This window comes from Peromyscus californicus, unplaced genomic scaffold (assembly GCF_007827085.1).
Source record: "Peromyscus californicus insignis strain IS unplaced genomic scaffold, ASM782708v3 Scaffold_9__1_contigs__length_137607984, whole genome shotgun sequence".
NCBI lineage: Eukaryota > Metazoa > Chordata > Mammalia > Rodentia > Cricetidae > Peromyscus > Peromyscus californicus.
This window is the reverse complement of record NW_026294617.1, coordinates 123,736,043-123,756,644: the sequence shown is the minus strand read 5'-3', so window position 1 is coordinate 123,756,644 and position 20,602 is coordinate 123,736,043. Positions and strand designations below refer to the sequence as shown.

General features: G+C 42.3%; 1 pseudogene; it reads left to right on the top strand.

Annotated features, from left to right (window-relative positions):
- Window positions 1-240: 240 nt before the first annotated feature.
- LOC128106765 (uncharacterized) lies at window positions 241-340 on the top strand (annotated as a pseudogene).
- Window positions 341-20,602: the final 20,262 nt, after the last annotated feature.

Below are 20,602 nucleotides of genomic sequence, written 5' to 3'. Positions count from 1 at the left end.
GCTGTGTTTAAATCACAGTCATTCCACACTCAAGAGAGTTGTCCCAATGCACTGACAATGTCTTACCCACTCATTCATAAATTTTATAAAGCATTAAGCAAAAATCATAACAAGTGAAGCTTAGAGAAAGGTAAAAGGAGTCTAATTGTTATGTTCTAAGTTGGCAACCCATGTCAGAAAGATCTGATGAATACCTTCAGTTACCAGTTTCATAAAAAACAAAACAAAGCACTTTTAGTTCTTGCTTTGGCAACACATTACAAATTAGAACATACAGAGAAGATTAGGATGGCCCCTGCACAAGGATGGCATGCAAATCTGTAAAGTGTTCCATATTTAAAAAACAAAACCCCTTCAGGTTCCATTGTGGGTAAAGGTGCTTGCTACCAAGGCAGACAACCTGATTTATACCCTGGGACCCACAGGGCAGAAAAAGAATTGTCTCCCACAAGCTGTCCTCTGACCTCTGTATGCACAGTGATACACAGGTTTTACACACACACACACACACACACACACACACACACACACACACACACAGAATTTTAAACTTTTAAATGAATTTTCACATTTTCCTATAGACCCAGCATAGGAAGTCAACCACACAAATACATTCTAAAATATTCAAAAATTTATTGCCTTAAAAAAAATAAAATGGGTATTCAAAATTTATCTGTAAAGAAGTTTTTGCTATATCATTTTTTTTAGTCGAAGGTTAATTGTTGATAATCAAATATTTTCCTTTTTCAACTATGTTGTGCAACAAAGCAAAATGAATGAAACAGGAAGGGCCACCAGCTCTGCTGGAGGTCTGGAGAGACCGACATCCTCAGAGCCGCCGCCTGTGTTTCTAAAGCGCGATGGGCCTTTTTAATCCGGGTGTCTTAAGACTCTGGCTTGTTTGAAGGCTGCTAGCTGACTTCACAAGCAAAGGGACTGAAGCTGGAACTGCCAGCAGCGTGGATACAGCAGACAAGTCCAGACCAGATGGCTCTCACTGCACGTGGGGCGGGCTGGAGAGGAGGTGGCGTTATCTAGGGATCTCCCTTCCCCGAAATCTTCAAAATTATCCTCCTGATTTAAAGTCTTGAAGCCTGGAACTCCACCTTGAGCCACAGGAGTGGGCAGAAGACATGATTTCTTGGGACTACCCAGTACCTATTCCCCATACTGGTGACAGGCATTGATTGTCTTTAAGGGGTATCTCTACAATTGTCCTTGAAGCAACTTTAGGATAGATTGATTCTAACCCTAAATTTGAAGGTAGTTATGAGACTCAGTCTTGGCCAATGAGAATGCTGCACTCCTGGGTCTCAGCAGTTGGTTAGTGGATAGAGAGACACAAAAACCAAAGGGACACAAACATAGGATTATGGAAGGAGAACTCCAAAAGAGACAGCACTCCATCCCTTGACATGAGCCCAATTGTTGGAGGCCGTTTATCTCTCACTTAGGCTAGCCACCCGGGGACTGGGGTTGTGAAAAACCTTTTTGTCATCTTCAGAGGCAGCCAACACCTCTCTCTCCCTCAATGCTCTACAAGGATTCAGTGAACTCTACAAATTTCATGTTTCTATAGAAACTCCTGAAGACAAGTTTCAGGAGACTCACGTTGCCCTAAGCATATGTGCGGCACCATCATACTGGCACTCACGCAGGTGGAGGAAAGAGCTATCTATTTGCAAAGCTCACCGAAGCTTTCTTTTTATTTGGCCTCCTGGGAAGAAGGTGACTAGATGTTTGAGTTTTCCCGTTGCATCAAGGCTGTAAGTATTGAACTCACTGCATAAACAGAAAAGAAGTCCTGTGCCCTGTAAAGATGTTACAAGTGCTGTTGTCAACAAAGATCTTTGAAAGGAATCCACTTGCTTCCATTCTTGGATATCTTCTGTGGCAACCGACAAAATGCCGAAATGGGAAGGAAAGGATATGTCTCTTCTCTGAGTATAATCCCCCGTTTCCAAATTTGGCAAGGTTCCATAAGCAATGGCCTACAGAAGGAGAAGTGCTTAGTAACAGGATCTATCTAGCAAGCGTTTAGGAGAAGACTGACCTCTGTCTAGGTTGTGTGCCTTGTTCCTTCTGATCTTATATTCTGCAAAATCTTTAACGTGCATGACCATGAGTAACAGGTAGGGGTCACCTCAGGAACAGCAGTCACATGAAAAATCTGGGGCGGGCTACTCCAGCAAAGAGAACAGTAAATACAGGGGTCTTGATCCAGCAAGAGTGAAATTCAGCCAGGCGGTGGTGGCACACGCCTTTGATTCCAGCACTCAGGAGGCAGAGGCAGGTGGATCTTTGTGAGTTCCAGGCCAGCCTGGGCTACAGAGTGAGTTCCAGGAAAGGTGCAAAGCTACACAGAGAAATCTTGTCTCGAAAAACAAAACAAAACAAAACAGAGTGAAATTCATATGTCTGAGACCTGGAAGGTCTGTGCGTGAGGATTAGCTTCAAATGCTGCCGTAACAGATTAACAAATTATCAGAGACTTAGTGGCATACTAAGATACACAGTGACAGCTTGTGGTTTGGAAGGCAGAAATCCAAAATGGATTCACTGGACCAAACTCAAGATGACAAGGCCACCCTACCTCCATAGAGGCCCTAGAGAGAACATGCTTCCTCATTTTAACTAGCTTCCAGAGGATTCCGGACTTCTTAGCTTCAGTCTGGTCTCCATTGTCCAAACCGCCAGAGTGGTGTGTTCAGATTTCTGTGACCCATCCTCTTCTTTTTCTTCTAAGAATCTCTGTGACTATGTTGTCACCCCCCCACCCCACCCCATACACACACACACACCACCACACTCACACAATGCAGGGTATTTTTCCTACACAGGCTTCTTAATCAGATCTGCAAACAGTCTCTTTTGCCACACACACAGGTTCTAGGTTTTTCAGAACATGAGTAATTTGGGCAAGCAGAATGTGAAGAAAAAAGCAATGGAGAGTCTGAATTTTAGTCAGTTAGGTGGAAGGGAATGTCCTCAGGGCAAGACTCGATCTGATAGAAATGTTTAACAAGGTCGCTCCAAAGGTTGTTTGGACAATGGAGGTAGTGGTGATAAATTGGGAACAGGAAGACCAATTAGGAAGTTATTGCTGTGATATAGGGGGAGAGGACAATCTGGGCTGCAGGAAAGCTGTTGAGCATCTCTGTGTTTTAGAAGTGTCTCTGTAGAAGAAGTCTAACATTTCAGGACAGTACAGAGCTGTCAAGGATGTATATGAGTGATTCAGTGTAGTGCTCAGCTTGACAGTGCTCAAGATTTTACTCTATTATTGGAGTTATGTTTTCTAAAATTATTAGGGTATTAAGAAGTAAAAGGAACCTTAGAAATGGAAAAAATGGAGCCCAGCCAGGAAGGAGAAGCAGTTTGCCCAAGGATAAGCTGTAGACATTGGATAGCTGCCATGCACACTACATTCAAGAGAAGAACAGAGACAGAGCCATGTAGCCCTTACATCTCCAGAAAAGGCAGCTCAGCGCTCAGTGGAAGCTTGCATTGAGGCCCACACTGTGAGACAGACAAAGTAGAGAGGGATGGGCTGGGGGAGGGGGTGGATGAGACAAGCTTGCAGATGGCACCCAAACACCTCCTCACTATTACAGCGCTTATTGGCTATTTGATTTGCAGCAAGACTCCTAATCTCTCTCCTCCTCATTTGTTTCTGCTGAGAATGATGGTAACACGACACCACACAAGCCTGTTGTGCAGTTAGATGAGAAATTCATTTTGTAAACTGCCAAGACCGTGATGATAAGCAGGATCGTGCCTCTCCTGCAGACTCACCTGTTTTCCATTCCCCTCCGACCCAAAGGCACGAGAACACGGTGTTTTCTTGATTAGTAAATCTCATCTTTCCCAGGGTTCTGACCGAGGGACAACTCCCTAACGTCCCCGTCAGGATAATGCATCCCACCTTGTTCATCAATTTCTGCTTCTGAGTCTGTCAATACTCCCCTTCACAAATTGACATTGCAACACAGAATGTACTTTCTCCGATCATGTAATTCAGAGTTTTCATTTCTCAAAGCCCTTTTCTGATTGCAAATTCATTTGTTATAAACTGAAACTCAATGCAATAAAAATAACTGTACTCCTTAAAAAGACAGGATAGATTTGAAGTTCTATGCAACTGAGAAATACAAGCAACTGAGAAATTTTTATAGCAAAGTCATTCTAAGAATGTAGCTAGCTAGCTAGCTAGCACGCGCACGCACACACACACAAACACACACACACACGTCCATATATACTCCTTACATAACAGGGTGTGGAAAGGTATTAAAAGTATCAGAAATGACAAAATTGTGAGATCAGGTAGGAGAACACAAACCAGTGCTGCTATCACCCAAAGGCTAAGCTAAAATGATGGCGGTATCTTCCAGCATTTACACAGCCAGGGACAGTGAGGCTAGCTCCGGGTGGCTTCTCTGATTTTTAAACTGCAACACCCTGCTCTCAATACGACCTGATACCCTCTTTCCCATGGGCTTTGCTTTCAGCATGGGTTCCCAGCTTCGATCAAATGCTGCCCAGGATTAGGCCCACCTCCACCCAGGGGAAAGCCCACTAGTCTGTCTGGAAAGAAGTCAGCCATTCAGTATGTCTAATCAGACAGAAGTTATTCTTTGAGGAAAAAAGTTAGTGCTGCAGTGAATAGGAACAGACCGGCTTTATCAGCAATCCCAGGGCACTAGGCATTGTCTGCCAAACAAAAAGAAATTAGAGACACTGTGGTGGCATAATGGGATATAGGACGCAAAAGGCAAGACAAACGAACGTTTTGTGTGTGTTCGTGTTTGTTGGTGCTCCAAGAAAGGTTTTTGGGAAACAGTGAATCATCTGTGAGTAAGTGGTTGGTTAGACCTCAGAGAGGAGGGGAGAGCACACTCGTCTAGTAAAGCACGCAGGAGCTGGCCCTCACAGGTGAACGTTTACACTCATGGAGAACAAAGACAACTCCCCCTCCCAGAAAACCTTTCTGCATGCTGGCTTGGTTTTTGGACGGGGCTCCTGGAACATTATAGACCTGTGGATAGCTGAAAGAACAGAGAAAGATCTAAAAGTGAGACTAAATATAACAGGAAGTTCACAAATTGGTAGCAGGCCAAGGAACGGCTTAAACGGTGTGATAAAGATCAACAATACTAGAATGTACAAAAGCCAGCAGGGCACATGATCTGGACCTTCCAATAACTAAAATATAAGGAAAGAAAAGTAAAGAGGGAAGAGGAATGTACGAAATAAAAAGAGACACAAATGTATTAAACATGCAATACAATGTACGCACCTTATTTGGATATTAACTTGAACAAGTATTTAAAAAAAATCCACCCATGGGTGTAGCTTCCCTGTCCCAGACAAAGAACTTCAGGTAGCTAATGACTGCTGGGAGAGGGAAAGTTAGCCTTTCCCAGGCATGAGCTCCCTAACTTGCTGTCTAATACCAAATGACTAGCCGTGAAATCATTACATATATGTGTAGCTGGAGAGTTTTTCTCCAGCTCCCACCGCCAAGTCCCGCCAGTCCCGGAGCCCACTTATAAAATAAACACACAGACTCTTAACATTATTTAAACTGCTTGGCCATTAGCTCAGGCCTTTCATTGTCTAGCTCTTACTCTTATATTCAGCCCATTTCTATTAATCTTTACTTTGCCACGTGGCTCGTGGCTTACTGGTACTTTCCATCTTCCTTGTCTTGGCGGTGGCTCCAGCCAGTCTCCCTTTCCTTCCTCCTTCCTCAATTCTCCTCTCTCCTTGTCCCGCCTATACTTCCTGCCTGGTCACTGGCCAATCAGTGCTTTATTTATATAGAGCGATATCCACAGCATATATGCATATGTCTATATACGTATATAGTTAGATAAGAATAAGAATATGTAACAATAATAAAGAAAAAGAGGCTATGAATTTGAGAGGAGGCTTAGGAGGAGTTAGAGGGAGGAAAGGGAATGGGAAAAAATGATATAATTGCATTTTAATTAAAATGTTAAAACTGCCAAAAAGGGAGAGAGAAAAAAAGTCCACAAGACAACTGAAAATAGATTGAAGACTGAAAAAACGTGTCTTAACTGTAAAACTTCTATAAAAAAGTACAGAGGACGCTGAGGCAAGAGGATCAAGATTCCAAAGCCAGTCTGGACTGTAAGCAAGAGCCTCCAACTTTAGATTAATTATTGCTGTTATTTTCTTAAATACAGCGAGAATTTATGTGTGTTTGCAGCCCTGGCAGTCTAACCTAGGACGTTGCTTGTGATAGGCAAGTGCTCTACCCCTGAGTTCTGCCCCCAGCCCTTCAGTATGAGGTTAGATCTTAGGGTCCAAACTCAAAGTGTTCAAGAGATGGAGGGCTGTTTTTTCTGCACCTGAACATAATCTCCTTTTCATCCCCACCATCTCCTGAGTGGTAGGAAAACTCCTCAGTTCTAGGCTCCTCTCATGATTTGGCTTGCAACTGCATTTTAATTAGAGAGAGATTTTTGTGGATTCAACGGTAAATAAGATCTCCTGAAAGGAAGCTGTGTCTGCAGAGCCTGGTTGCCTGATTAGAAGTTCAGCACTATAGAGAGATCAGAACATTGCAAGTCCAGAGTCCAATTTCCTTATCTTGGGCTTGTTTTAGCCCCCTAAAGTAGTCATTCCTTGCTCACTTCTGTGTCAAAACTAATATCCTGTAACTAATAGATAAACACCCTTTGAAATCTGTTATTTAGCAAACTACTGGCTTCTACCAACTCAAAAACTAAGAATGTCACCAGACAGCATCTTCAGCCTGTGGAGAAGCTTCCCCCATCTCACTGAAACCACCTTTCTGACGTGCCCACGAATGCATTCTAAACTTGCTTAATGTGTGACTTTCCTTGTTCTGTAAACCTATAAACACGAAACTGCTTCCATGTTGGAACATAGAATTTGAGTTAACCTCTAGGCCATTGTCACTCAGAATGACTCCAGAACAAACTCTCTACATTTCCCCCACTCTTTGGGAATCCTTCTGGAAAACAACAGGCTGGTTTCTGCTTCTGTTGAACCTCAAAATCTGGGTGAGATTTAATTGCTCTCCAGACGATCCCGATCCCAAAGAGCTGCTACAGAGTATCCTTTCTTCAACCGGCTACTCGTTATCATTTTCCCAATCCTGCCTCCTCTTCCAACCAAGAAAATTCTACCTCCAATTCAGCTATGGTGAACATTTTTTTGCTCCTTTGAGACTCAAATGAGGCCAGGCAGTGGTGGTGGAGAGGGTCTTGGAATGGGGAGAGGTGCCTTTTTCTCTGCTTCCTCCTGCCTTGTTACTGGACCAATGGTTATGGAAAGTGTAGCAGGTTAAATAGAGATAGGAAATGCTAGGGGAACCTATTTGTACATTTTTCAATTATGTTTTTTTCCATCACAACAGCGCTCCAATGGAAAAAATCGTACAGTAGAAAGTGAGTTGGCATTCTTCAAGTTTTCCTAATCGGAAAAGATAGCTGAGTAAGTTCCAGAGCATCCAGAAGGAGGGGTGGGGAATGTCACACCTTGGCTCAGCCCCTGGCCAGCACAGATGAACACGCCAACGTTGTCAGCATACTATGGCAGAAACATAGATGGACATGTGTCTTTCCACAATGTCGGGATTTATAGAATAACAAACTCACAAGCTAAGTCAGTTTCATTGCCTGCAGTTTAGAATGTAGTTGAATTTTTTTGATATCTAGCCCGTGGCAAGCACAAGTTCTTTGAAAATAGTCTTAATCACTAATGTTAGCAGCCTGATCACACATTACACTTCACAGAGCTTGACACACACATGTATCTGTTTGTATATATACAGACTACAGAAGAGTTTAAAGAGGCCTTCCTGGAGGCAGAGATAGACACTAATGGGAAGACAGTCACTTCAAGTGCTTGTAATACGTAATGGGAACCCAGTGGAGATCTGCCAGAGGCCTACAGAGCTAAGCCACATGGTAACAGGGCTACGGCATCAGGCTGAGTCACGGGGTACAGAACCATAGATGCAAAGCGTAGAATTAGTCTGGAAGGAAGAACGAGGGACAGCAGCAGACACCACGCTGCGTGAAAGTTCCTGGGACAGTTGGGGGTTCATTGCCTTGCCTGTCTGTCCCTTGATGATAGACTAGGTGGTCAGATGAGAGGTCAGTGGGGACCATCACCATCAGGTTATGTGTCTTTATTATGGTGTGGCGTGTGTGACAGGTTCTGGGCCTTGTGTCTTTGATACAGTTTTAATACACCCACATGTTCATGTGTTCCCAGTCTACTTTGATATGTTTATAGATGGCAACTTTGCCTGGGCCTCCTGGGTGGTGCTGGGCAGTGTCTGTTTACACAAACATGAGGCACGAGGCACGGTCACTCCTGCTTCTGTGTTCACGACAAAAATGGAGCCACATGTTGCTTATAAAATGGGGTCAGCAGGTCAAGGCGCAGCTGGGAAGCCTCTGTTTCCTAAAATATGGAGTAAATTAGAGCAGGGCACAGTCCAATCTTCCCACAGTACACAAAGGTTTTCCAAAAAGATGTACAATCTGTTCCAACGGAATGAGCGAAACTGGCAAGCATAGAGCCAAGGTGCCTAGTTAGCAGCCTCCAATTATTGCACTTCAAGTTAGTTAGAATGCTCAAGCTGTGAGAAGAGCATCTTTTAAGTGACAAAACAGAAACCAGCAAACATTTGTGCTCTAAGGTTCAGGTTGTTGCATCCACTGCATATTTAGAAACCACACTTGGAGATTCAGTCATTTTTCCATCCACGCCTTCGGAATGTAGGGAGTCACCGCACGGCCAGTCACGGGTTTGAGAACTTTCAGCCTTTGCAGCAATTTTGTTCCTAATTCAATTCGATCAGTCTGTGGATATGCATTTGTAAAACCACTAAATCACTAAGCACCGTGGCCGGAAACATTAGTGGAATGTGCAGCTGGGCGGTGCGTGACCGAGGAAAGGAAATGTTATCCGTGCTTTTTGATTGAGCAGACCGAGAACAGAATGAAAAGGCCTTTTATCAGTGTGTAACTGTGCGAACAGAGCACAGTAATGAGGCGGCATTGTGCCTGACTGTCAGGTTAAATGCCACTGAGTTATTGCTGGTCTAATGAATTTTAAGAGTATCATTCGAACGCAAATCTGGTGAGGAGCAAAGACAAGGAAATTTGGCTGCACACACTCTGCCCTGTACTTTCTAACCTGCACCATTCAGGCTGGCTTGCACTTTGAGTCCATGAAAAACTCAAAACAAACATCTCTTTGAACCTGAAGAAAAAGCACTGATTGTAGTCTAACAGGTCAGGAACCTGAAAGTCTTGAGCTCACCTGCACTAATTCACTGAAAGCAAACAAACTACTTTCCTTTACTTGGGTTAGGAAAAAAATTAACTCTTCCCACCCCTACACATCATGTATTCTTTCCACAAAAATGTAAGATGTTGAAACTACTAGCTAAATTTCTTTTAGCTAGTGATAATTTCAGAGCTTGTAGCCAGTTGAATTAGGTCATCGGCTAAACGGAAAGCCCCTGTACAGGAGGTGCTGGGTCCTTCTTTCTTTACTCCCCAATGCCAGTCATAGTTTTATTACTTACAGACCAGCTAATGAGTCAAAGCTATTTTCAAATGAACTATAAACAAAGGGAATGTTCAAATGAGCTCCCCTGAAAACAGAGGACTTTGGGAATAAAAGAGAAACGGAAAGACATCCCTCTCCATCATGGCACTCTGGCCACAGCATGAGGGATACATCCATTGTTGTGGCAAAGGCTGTCTATGTAAACCTGCTCAAGACAGTATGAGGGAAAACTGAAAAGGAGCTGTGTCTCAGAGATTGTTGGACTGATTAGAAGTTCAGTACTGTGGAGAGATCGGAATGTTGCTGGTCCAGAGGCCAATTTCCTTGTCTTTGGTTAGTTCTTTCCTTCTTAGAACAGCCTTGTCTACCTTTGTGTTAGAACTAACATACTGTGACTAATAGATAGAAACATTTTGGAATCTAATAGCTTATCAGACCAATAATGCCACCAGACAGCATCTTGGGCCTCTAGAAAAGCTACCCCATCTCACTGTAACCACTTCTCTGAAGCACCCATCAGTGTATTTTAAACTTGTCTTGATTTATGACTTTCTTTGTCCTGTAAAACTATAAAAGTTCATGAAACTTCTTCCACATTAGAACATGGAATTTAATATAAACTAACTCTGTGCTCACTAGACCCTGGTTTACAGTAGTAAGAAAAGGTAAAAGTCTAGAGGCAAAAGGTAGATGGGATAATTTAAAGTTAAGAAAAGCTGGCAAGAAACAAGCCAAGCTAAGGTTGAACATTTATAATTAAGAATAGGCCTCTGTGTGAGATTTATTTGGGATCTGAGTGGTGGGCCTTCCAAAAGAGCAAAAACAAACAACAACATTTTGACATTCCAATGTGGGACAGTATAAAGCTGAACAACAATGGTCACTCAAAATCACTCCAGAATAACCTATTATGATTCTCTCTAAGATGAGAGCTGTGATTTTTGTGTAAACAAAAATATGTAAATGAAGAAGGGTCTTCTTCAACTAGGAGCTATGAAATACTTCTCTGTAGAAGTAACTGGGATCCATGACTCTACTAAATACAGGCCTCCTAACGGAGAAGGTTCAATCAAATGGTTAACTGCAACAAATTAATTTATTTCTAATTTTTCCAACTAGCTCCATGCCTGGTCCATGGTTCACTTCCGTTTTCAGAATCTGACTGTTCTTTCCCAAGAGCAAAGCTAATTTCCTCCATTTCTTCTTCACTTTTTACTAGATAAAGGAGCTTTGAATGAAATGGTCTTCCTAGATTTAAACTAAAATTTGTAAATCCTCTCTCACTGTTTCTAGGTTTCACTGGAGACAGGTTAGATGGTATGCCTTCCTTTCCAGTCACAGGCAATGGGCCAAGGAATGGCTGTCGTCCTAGTTTTCTGCTATATACACCATGAAACTCTTTGCAGAACCTTGTAAACAGAGAGGAGTCTCATACCAGAGTGCACTCATCAACCTGAAGACAGGTATGACTCTCCACGTGGTTTTGTCTTCCACACCTGCAATCCTTAGACCATCTCTGTGTAGCCAGCTGGTGCTTTTGTAGCATTGCTTTGAGCTTGGTGAGGTACAGAAAGTCAAGCTCTCTGGCTGAAAAATTGAAATTCTGGCCATCTTCTCTCATCATCCATCTGGTAGCAGCTCCCTTCCCTTCCCCACACTCTGTTTGCCACAGTGCGCCACCTGGTCTCCTTTTTATTAGTCAGCTTGAACAACATGAGTTGAGATGTTCAGTTAGCCAGTGTAACCATTGCTGAGCATGTTATATTGGCCCTCTCCTCCCCAGATCTGCTATTGCATTAGGTTCAACCTAAGCTTAAATGATTAAGAAATGTTGGTACATGCCTTGAATCCCAGAATTTGTGAGGAAGAAGCAGGAAAAATCTCTTAATTTGAGGTCAGAGTACCAGGACAGCCAGGGCTAAATAGAGAAACTCTGTCTTAAAAATGAGGTGGGGGTTGAGGGACAGAGAGTGTCAGAGACAAAGACAGAGAGGCTCTGTCTCATGGTGGAAGTAGAGAACAGATTCCCCCAAAGTTGTCTTCCAAGCTCTGTATGCAGATTGTGGCTTCACATGCACATACACACACACACACACACACACACACACACACACACACACACACACAGGGGTTGGGGAGGTGGGAGACATAAAATGGCTTTTAGCTTATGGAAAATTGGTTTTCACCAATCTGTCTCTTATGAAAGACCTGTCCACCAAGTTGTCATGGGATGGCTGTTGAGTCTCTGACTCAAGCACACGGCAGGTAGAGAACTGATGGACACCCTGTCGCTGAACTGACAGGCACTGTCACTGGACCCTTGGAAGGAAGAGAGAGCTGGCATTCTCAACTCTCCCAGTTCTGGTTGCCACTACGGTCCACCTTCAATGCAGTCCACTTTGCCTGAGGAAGAAAAGGATCAGAAGGGAGTTGATTGTGTTCTTTCCATTTTTGGAGAAAGGAGTGGAATTCCCTTTCCTTCTGTGAACACATGAAAAATGGAGACTATGTCCATCCCTAGCACACTTGTCCATGCTGGAAGATTTCAAGAGAGGGTATAGACCCATTTAACTAGGTAGTCCAGACTGCTCTAACAACATAGGTTTGCCTGGGCCCTATGAATGAGGACTGACCTTCTTTAACGTGTCCCTGGCAAGTGGCCCCTGGCAAATGCTGAGTTTGTGCAGCTCATGACTAATACCGCTCTTCATCAATGGACAGTCTTTGCTTTAGGTGTACGCATAGTGCCTGTCTTCCTAATCAGGTTCTAAAACACAGTCAAGGGTACCTGGAGTGGACCCCACATACCTGACCCATAACTTGTAGCTGCATACTTGCCTATCTGAAATTACATACTTTTAGTTTAGTTAGGGTGTTTATTTGTTTTACTTATGACCTTTTAGAACATTAGGAGAAAAATTTGCATTTATGGACTTCTAAAGAAAGTCACTGAGTGATGCTACAAAATTCAATAGAGTTAGCCTTGGCTAGAGGGAACAGAATTCTTTTTTTTTTTTTTTTTGGTTTTTCGAGACAGGGTTTCTCTGTGTAGCTTTGCGCCTTTCCTGGAACTCACTTGGTAGCCCAGGCTGGCCTCGAACTCACAGAGATCCGCCTGGCTCTGCCTCCCGAGTGCTGGGATTAAAGGCGTGCGCCACCACCGCCCGGCCAGAATTCTTAATTTAACCTACAAAGTTCCATGCTTCATGTTCTTATCCTAATTTATTCACATATTCTTGGTATTTTTAGAAGCCAACTATCTTAAGAACAAGCACTCATTTCTCTTTCCAGAAGAAAGAAAAAGAGAAAACTTTTGGAAAAGTAAATCATGTTAGTAACCTGGAGGGGGTCTCTCTCTCTCTTACTTACCTGTCTTTAAAGACAGCCATGTGAGCATTGTAGACACACAAAAGATCTGTGTATATTTACTCTGAGTAAGACAGTATTCCTAGTTAAACAGAACACAGTCTGATTACTTTAGGAGAAATATTTAACAACAGACACATTGGTTGGATCAGGAGGGCACTGAGCTCAGTTATGGCTGGGTTTTAAAGGAGTGAAGGATGGGGGTAAGGTAATTCTAGATTCAGATGGGGGTTGAACTCCTGATCAGGAAGGGGTGAGGTAACAGACAACTTGTCAAACAGGGATTGGAACTGGGGTTGCTGCAAGGAAATTGGCAACCTATATACAAATGATGTAAGCTATCTTTTATGTCTTGGAACATCTAGTACTTGTTTGTCACAGTTCTGATTGATCTCCCATAGGGTACAGCTCATTGCTTTTCCTGGTTATTGCAATGGTGAGGCCTGGCCCCGATATTGTTAGTCTGCAGCCTGTCGTGAACGCATTAATGTTAAGCTAGGCCTCTCCAGCGAGAAGCTGGCTTATCCTGTAGCAGTGGTTCCACACCTCTTGTCAACAGAGCCATTATTTACCACAACGTTCTCTTCTTCTTCCCTTCAGCTGTGGTCTGCTCATACAGGAACGAATCAGGGTCACATTGCTCTTTCCCAGCTCCTGGGGAGGCCAGAGGAATAATTTGAGGAAGAGGAAAAGAGTATAAACACTAGGTCAAAGGAGGCCAGGTAAGTTTGAGTATAGTGACATCAGACTTCCTCTGCTTGTTCAACAATAACACTCAGCTCTTCTTCCCCACTCACATTTCCAACTCTTCACTCTCTTTTTGTTTTTGTTTTTTTAAATGAATTTTGAGATGTGGTGGTGTAGCTGGAGAGTTTTCTCTCCAGGACCCGCCAAGCCCGGCAGTCCGACAGCCCACTCATAAAATAAACACACAGATGCTTATATTATTTAAACTGTTTGGCCTAATGGCTCAGGCTGCTAGCTATCTAGTTCTTACATCTTAAATTAATCCATTTCTATAAATCTATACCTTGCCACGTGGCTCGTGGCTTACCGGCATCTTCACATGCTGCTTGTCATGGTGGCGGCTGGCAGTGACTCCCTCGCCTTCCTGTTCTCTCAATTCTCTTCTCTGTTAGTCCCGCCTATACTTCCTGCCTGGCTACTGACCAATCAGTGTTTTATTTATTGACCAATCAGAACAACATATTTGACATACAGACCATCCCACAGCATGGTGGTTTGAAAGAAAATGATCCTCAAAAGGAGTGGCACCATTAGGAGGTGTGGCCTTGTTGAAGTAGGTGTAGCCTTGTTGGAGGAAGTGTCACTGTAGAGGTGGACTTTGAGGTCTCCTATGCTCAAGCTATGTCCAGTGTCACAGTTCACTTCCTGTTGATTGCAGATCAAGATGTAGAACCCTCAGCTCCTTCTCCAGCACCATGCCTGCATGCATATCACCATGTTTCCTGCCATGATGGTAATGGACTAAACCTCTGAAACTTTAAGCCACCCAAATTAAAAGTTTTTCCTTTATAAAAGTTGCTGTGGTCATGGAGTCTCTTCATAGCAATTGAAACCCTAACTAAGAAAGGACAGGATCTGACTTTGTAGCCCAGCCTGGCTTGGAATTCATGATGCAGCCCAGTCTAGCCTTGAAGTCATGGCAATCCTTCTCCCTCAGTCTCAAATGTACTGAGATTATAGATATATGCCACCATACCTCACTCTCCTAGCTCTGCATTTTAAGAGCCACACATGTTCTTTCCTGTGTTCTGTAGACTTCCTGTAGTGAGAATAGGGACCTGAAGACCACTTCCTCCTTGGGTCCCACTCCATGATCCTCAGCTCTCTACATTTGTGAAGCTGACAATTCCTCATGTGCAAGATCATGACTTAATTTCTTGACTGTTATTAAATGCAATTGTGGAGGCTAGCAAATCCAGACTCTATACTGAGGACCTGAAGTATGGAGGTTAGGAAGGTGGGGATGGCATGTGTGGGATTAATGGTGTAATTCCTGTCCTGGGACTAGTAGCCTAGAGAGCTCCTCAGTGCTAAGAGTAGCTGAACTTTTTATTCTATTTAGGCTCCCAACTGAGATTAGAAGAGGTTTGTCCCCATTACAGAGAATTTTACTTATTCTAAATACACTGATTTTCAAGTTATTCTTGTCCAAAAACGCTTTCCAAGTTGGCACATAATTAGTGATCACAGGGATTGTTTGCTTATTTTTGAAAGCAGATTGACAGAGATAAATATAACATACATTTGTATTTTATACTGTTGCCAAATCTCTGTAGTTATTTATCTTTCCCTGCAAGAATGAAAACAAATGATACCACATGCCTGTGATCCCAGCACTTGAGAGATGGAAGCAGGTAGATCAAGAGTTCAAGGTAAGCCTCAGTTAAATAGAGTTTAGAGACTTGGGGCTGCATGAGACCCTGCCTCAAAATTTAAAATAAATTATAATGACCTCTTAATAAAAATCCTATTTCTCTGAACAGTGAGGAAAGTTAGCAGAGATATCTGGAATTGGTACAATCAAAGTATTTATTGAAATTTCACTTCCCACAGCCCCTGACTAAATAACACCTTGATTCTGAAGCCAGCAATTTTAAATTATTACAAGCCCAGAGCAAGGGGACCCACTTGGAAATATAACAGAGCTTAGTGTTCTACCATAAATCTCACATTCTAAGTATGAAATGCAACATCACACATCCTTTTCCTCCCTTCAAAACTGTAAGTTAAAGTATGACTTTCAGCCTGGAGCTCTCACATGGCCTGGGGGTTGCTGTCTTCAACATACAGTCTGGATGCTCTACCAAGAGTATAATCCATCATGTGTCAATTAATTTCATTCTCATACAAAAATAGACTTAATATGGGAAAAATTAGGACCCATCTAAGTTAGAAGGACCACAGACTCAAACATAACATGACATTTTTATGTATTTGCTAGTGGAATGCCATAAATTTGGCTCCAGTATTTGTAGTGGTGAGTGGGAGTGAGAATCTCAACCAGTCACAGGACTGGGCATTTTCCAGAAGACAAGTAGAAGGGAAAAATGTTCAAGGAAAATGTAGCTCTCCTTGACTGTGAGTCTCCTTTGGACATGAAATAGCATGGAGCATTACAATTCATGATATCTTGATGAGATAGATATTTTTGTTTGTTTATTTGGTTGTTTGAGACAGGGTCTTTCTATGTAGCCATTGCTGATCTGGAAGTATGTAGACTAGGCTGTCCTCAGACTACAGAGATCCATCTGCTTCTGCCCACTGCATGTTGGCATTAAAGTTATGGCATGATAGTTCTAATAAAATACACATTTGTGGTTTTCACAGTCCTGTTTATCACAAGGCATTCTTAAAGTGGGTTAATTTGGCAGAAAAATATTTTATAAAGTAGAAAAATAATCTGGTCTCTGTGTCACTCTCCACAGCTTAACCTAAGGACCACATCTGAACACTGGAATTGTGTATAACACCTGGACACTGGAATGGTGGGCAACATCTAGACACTGGAATGGTGGACAGCATCTGGACACTGGAATGGTAGACAACATCTGGACAGTGGAATGGTGGACAACATCTGGACACTGGAATGGTGGACAACATCTGGACACTGGAATGGGCTTTCATCATGCATGTAAATTCACTTAAATTTCACAGGTACTTCTAGAGATATCTGAGTTTGGGACCAGGTTTAAGCCTGAGAGACCCAGATTTCTGGTATAATCTGTTGTCCTCAGAGTGGACTTTTGGACTCAAGCTTTTTCATTTTGTTGGGGATCGTGGTGGTTTAAAAGAAAATGGCGCCCAAAGGTAGTGGCACTATTAGGAGATGTGGCCTTGTTGGGGTAGGTGTGGCTTTGCTAGAGGAAGTATGTCACTGTGGAGGCAGGCTTTGAGGTTTATTATGTGCTCAAGCCATGCCCAATGTCTCTGTTTACTTCCTGAAGCCTTTGGATCAAGATGTACAATTCTCCAGCACCATGTCTGCCTGCACACTGCTATAGTCCCAGCTGCCATGCTCCCCACCATGATGATAATGGACTAAACCTCTGAAACTGTAAGGCTCCATCTCAATTAAATATTTTCCTTTGTAAGAGTGGTGAGGTCATGGTGTCCCTTCACAACAATAGACACCCTAACTATGACAGGGATGTTTTCATCTGTGCTTATCAGAGGTATGAGCCCACAGAATCCTCTCTCTGCAGTACCACTATGTGGGTGCTTCCCTTGTAAGTATACAGTGATATCCTCTCTTCTACTCCCCAGAAGAGACTGTATAATTATGAGTTTTGATTTCTGAAGTATTGATAGTATTTGCCACTGGCACTATCTCTTATTATTTTACTATTTTTGCTAGGTCTTACCTAGGTAGACTAGTCAAATAAAATAAAATATTCCAAATTAAAATCAAAGCTTATATAAGCAATGAATGGAATCTAAGTATGTTTGTCCCATGCAATAGTGTAGACAAACTTATACTTAAGTAGTATTTATTTGAAATTAAAATTGAACTCACTTGAGAAAACTGAAAATATGTTCCTATAAAAACTTACACATGGATGTTCATAGCAGCATTATTTATAAAGCCTTCAAAGAATAAATGATAAATGGATTAACAATGATCTATCCAGATGAATAGAAATACAATGGTTCATGTATATTAGTCAGGGTTCTCCAGGGAAACAGAACAATAAGACATGATAATAAATTTATTCCAAAGTGTGGTTCACATAATTGTGGAAGCTGATAACCTGGAATTTGCTGCCTTTAATCTGGAGACCCAGAAAAGCTGATGATGTAATTCAACCTATGTTCAAACACCCAAGAACCGGGGGACCTGATACTGTGGATTCTGGTCTTAGTGTAGGAAAAGGTGAAGCGGGGTGCCCCACCTCCACAGAAAAGGCAAAAAAGCAAAAAATCTCTTCCTTTTCTCCCATTCTGTTTTATTCAAGCCCTCAGCATATTAGACTATGCTAATTCCCATTGTGTGGGTGGGGGAGAATCTACTTTACTGTGGCCGGCAGCTCTAAGAGGCATCTTTTCTGGAAATAACTAAACAAATACAACCAGAAAGAATGCTTAATGAGATATCTCAGCTTTCTCTATTCCAGTCCAATGACACAAGCAAATTAATGATAACATCATGCAATGGAATACTATCAGCCACAAAAAGAGTGATATAATGATTTATACTATAATATGAGTGAACCTATAAAATATGCTATGTGAAAGAGGTTATTCATGAAAGGTTACATATTTGAGTCTATTTATGTGTATAAATAGATTCATGAAAGAGAAAACAGATCAGTATTGCCAGGGGCTGGAAGAATGGAAAAATGGAGAATGATCATTAGCACATACAAGTTTCTTTTGGGAGAGATAAGAACATTGCAGAATTAGAGAGTAATGATGGCCACAGAACTCTGTGCTTATATTGAAGGTCACTGTTCTGTGTGCTTTCAAAGGATAAATCATGAATGTGAGTTATACCTGAGTAAAAAATACATACAATAAAAATTAACTGAATATTCTGAATTATTGCTAAATCTGGATACATTTGACCGGTGAAACCCAAGTAATGTCTCTCTACATTCTAGCTGCAAGGGAGCCTTGGAAATGCTTCCTTGTGACTCATTGTCTTAGTCACTGTTCTATTGCTGTGAAGAGACACCATGACCAAGGCAACTCTTGGAAGAGAAAGTATTTAATTGGGAGCTTGATTAGAGTTTAGAGGTTTAGTCCATTATCACATGGTGGGGAGTGTCAAGGGGCGTGGTGGCTGGTAAGCATGGTGCTGGAGAAGTAGTTGAGAGCTACATCTTGATTACAGAGAGAAAGCAGGGAGAGAGAACACCTGGGTCTGGCATAGGCTTTTCGAAGCCCACCCCCAGTGGCACATTTTCTCCAACAAGGCCACACTTTCTAATCATTTCAAATAGTGCCACTCCCTGGTGACTAAGTACTCTAATATATGAGCCTATGGAGCTGTTCTTTTTAAACCACCACACTCATGATATGGAAACCTATTACACCATGTGGAGAGAAATGTTAAAACATGTTGATCATCCATAGCTTCTGAAATTGACTGCCCTGGATTAAAATGTTACCTTCTGCACATACCAGCTAAGTGACTAGGCTGCTGTTTAATCACCTGGTTTTATTTTTTGTACATAAAGTTTGTTGGTATGAGTTTTGCAGTCACTTCCTGCCAAATTTCTTCCTTTGTCTTCCTCCCTGCAGTCTTTGTTCAATAGAGCAGACAGCACAGGATTTTCAAGACATTGGACAGTGTCACTTCTCTGCTGAAAATTCTTCATTGATTTCTCGGGTTACTTGCTGTAAAAGGGAAAAGGCCCACACGGAGCAGAAACTTTGAGCATGGAATCAAAGTGGAGCTAGAGAGAAAATGCAAATAAATTGATACAAATACAAATGGTAGAGGGAAACAGAGCCAGGGGATCCCAGAAATCAAACTACCATGTTTCCTGAGCTCAGCATGAAAAATAATCACATGGGGGCTGGGCTATGACTTGGAAGATGAAGCGCTTGCTGCAAGGACCCAGGTTCAGACTCACAGAAGCCACATAAAAGCTGAGTGTGTGTGATAGCCAGCTTCCCATAATCTATGATGATGGTGGGCAAGGGTCAGAAATATCTGGAACAAGCTGGGTAGCCAGACTATCAGAGAGAATGAGCTCCAGGTTCAGTGAGATCGTGAAAGGAGAATGATGGAAGAAGACACTCAGTGTCAACTTGGCTCTCAACTTGCATGTGCACACACATGAGCCTGCACATATGTGAACACACGTACACACTAGATACATACACCAAAAATAAGCACGTGAATATAAACACAAGCACAGGGAGCTGTCTGTGATGATCCAATCTACGTAATAGTCAGATAGCTTGTCTAAAGAACAGTGATATCGCCGGGCAGTGGTGGCGCACGCCTTTAATCCCAGCACTCGGGAGGCAGAGGCAGGCAGATCTCTGTGAGTTCGAGGCCAGCCTGGGCTGCAGAGTAAGTTCCAGGAAAGGCGCAAAGCTACACAGAGAAACCCTGTCTCAAAACACCAAAAACAACAACAACAACAACAAAAACAGTGATATCTATTTGAGAGCAACAGAGCACAGTGGGAATACATGTGCCTCAAAAAGGTTGAGGAAGGGACACATTTTTTAAGGCAAAAGTGAGAAGGATTACATCACATATTTGCCACAGTCCTTGATCATAAGGATTAATGATAGGATGCCAGTCCAACGTTGAACAGTTTTTGAGTCGATGTTCTCATAAAAACACATTTTCAAGAGTGTATAAAGGACTGGGGCCCTGGCAGAGTCTCTGAGACAGTTATCATCAAGCCTTTGTTGTGAGAACACTTCATTTATGACCCTCTGGCTTCAGGCTCTTTTAGAGTTGACTCCTTTTTAATTCTGAAAACCATCACAGATGTTGTATACACTATCCTGAAGTAATTTCAAATAAAAATGATCAACACAAAGTAACTTAGATCAAATCACACATGCAGTTATTTCGAGAACAAATCCCTTAAAATGAAACATGACATCTTTATTACTTACTTACTCTTTGTCTTTTTGAGACAGTCACTCATTAGGTATCCCAGGC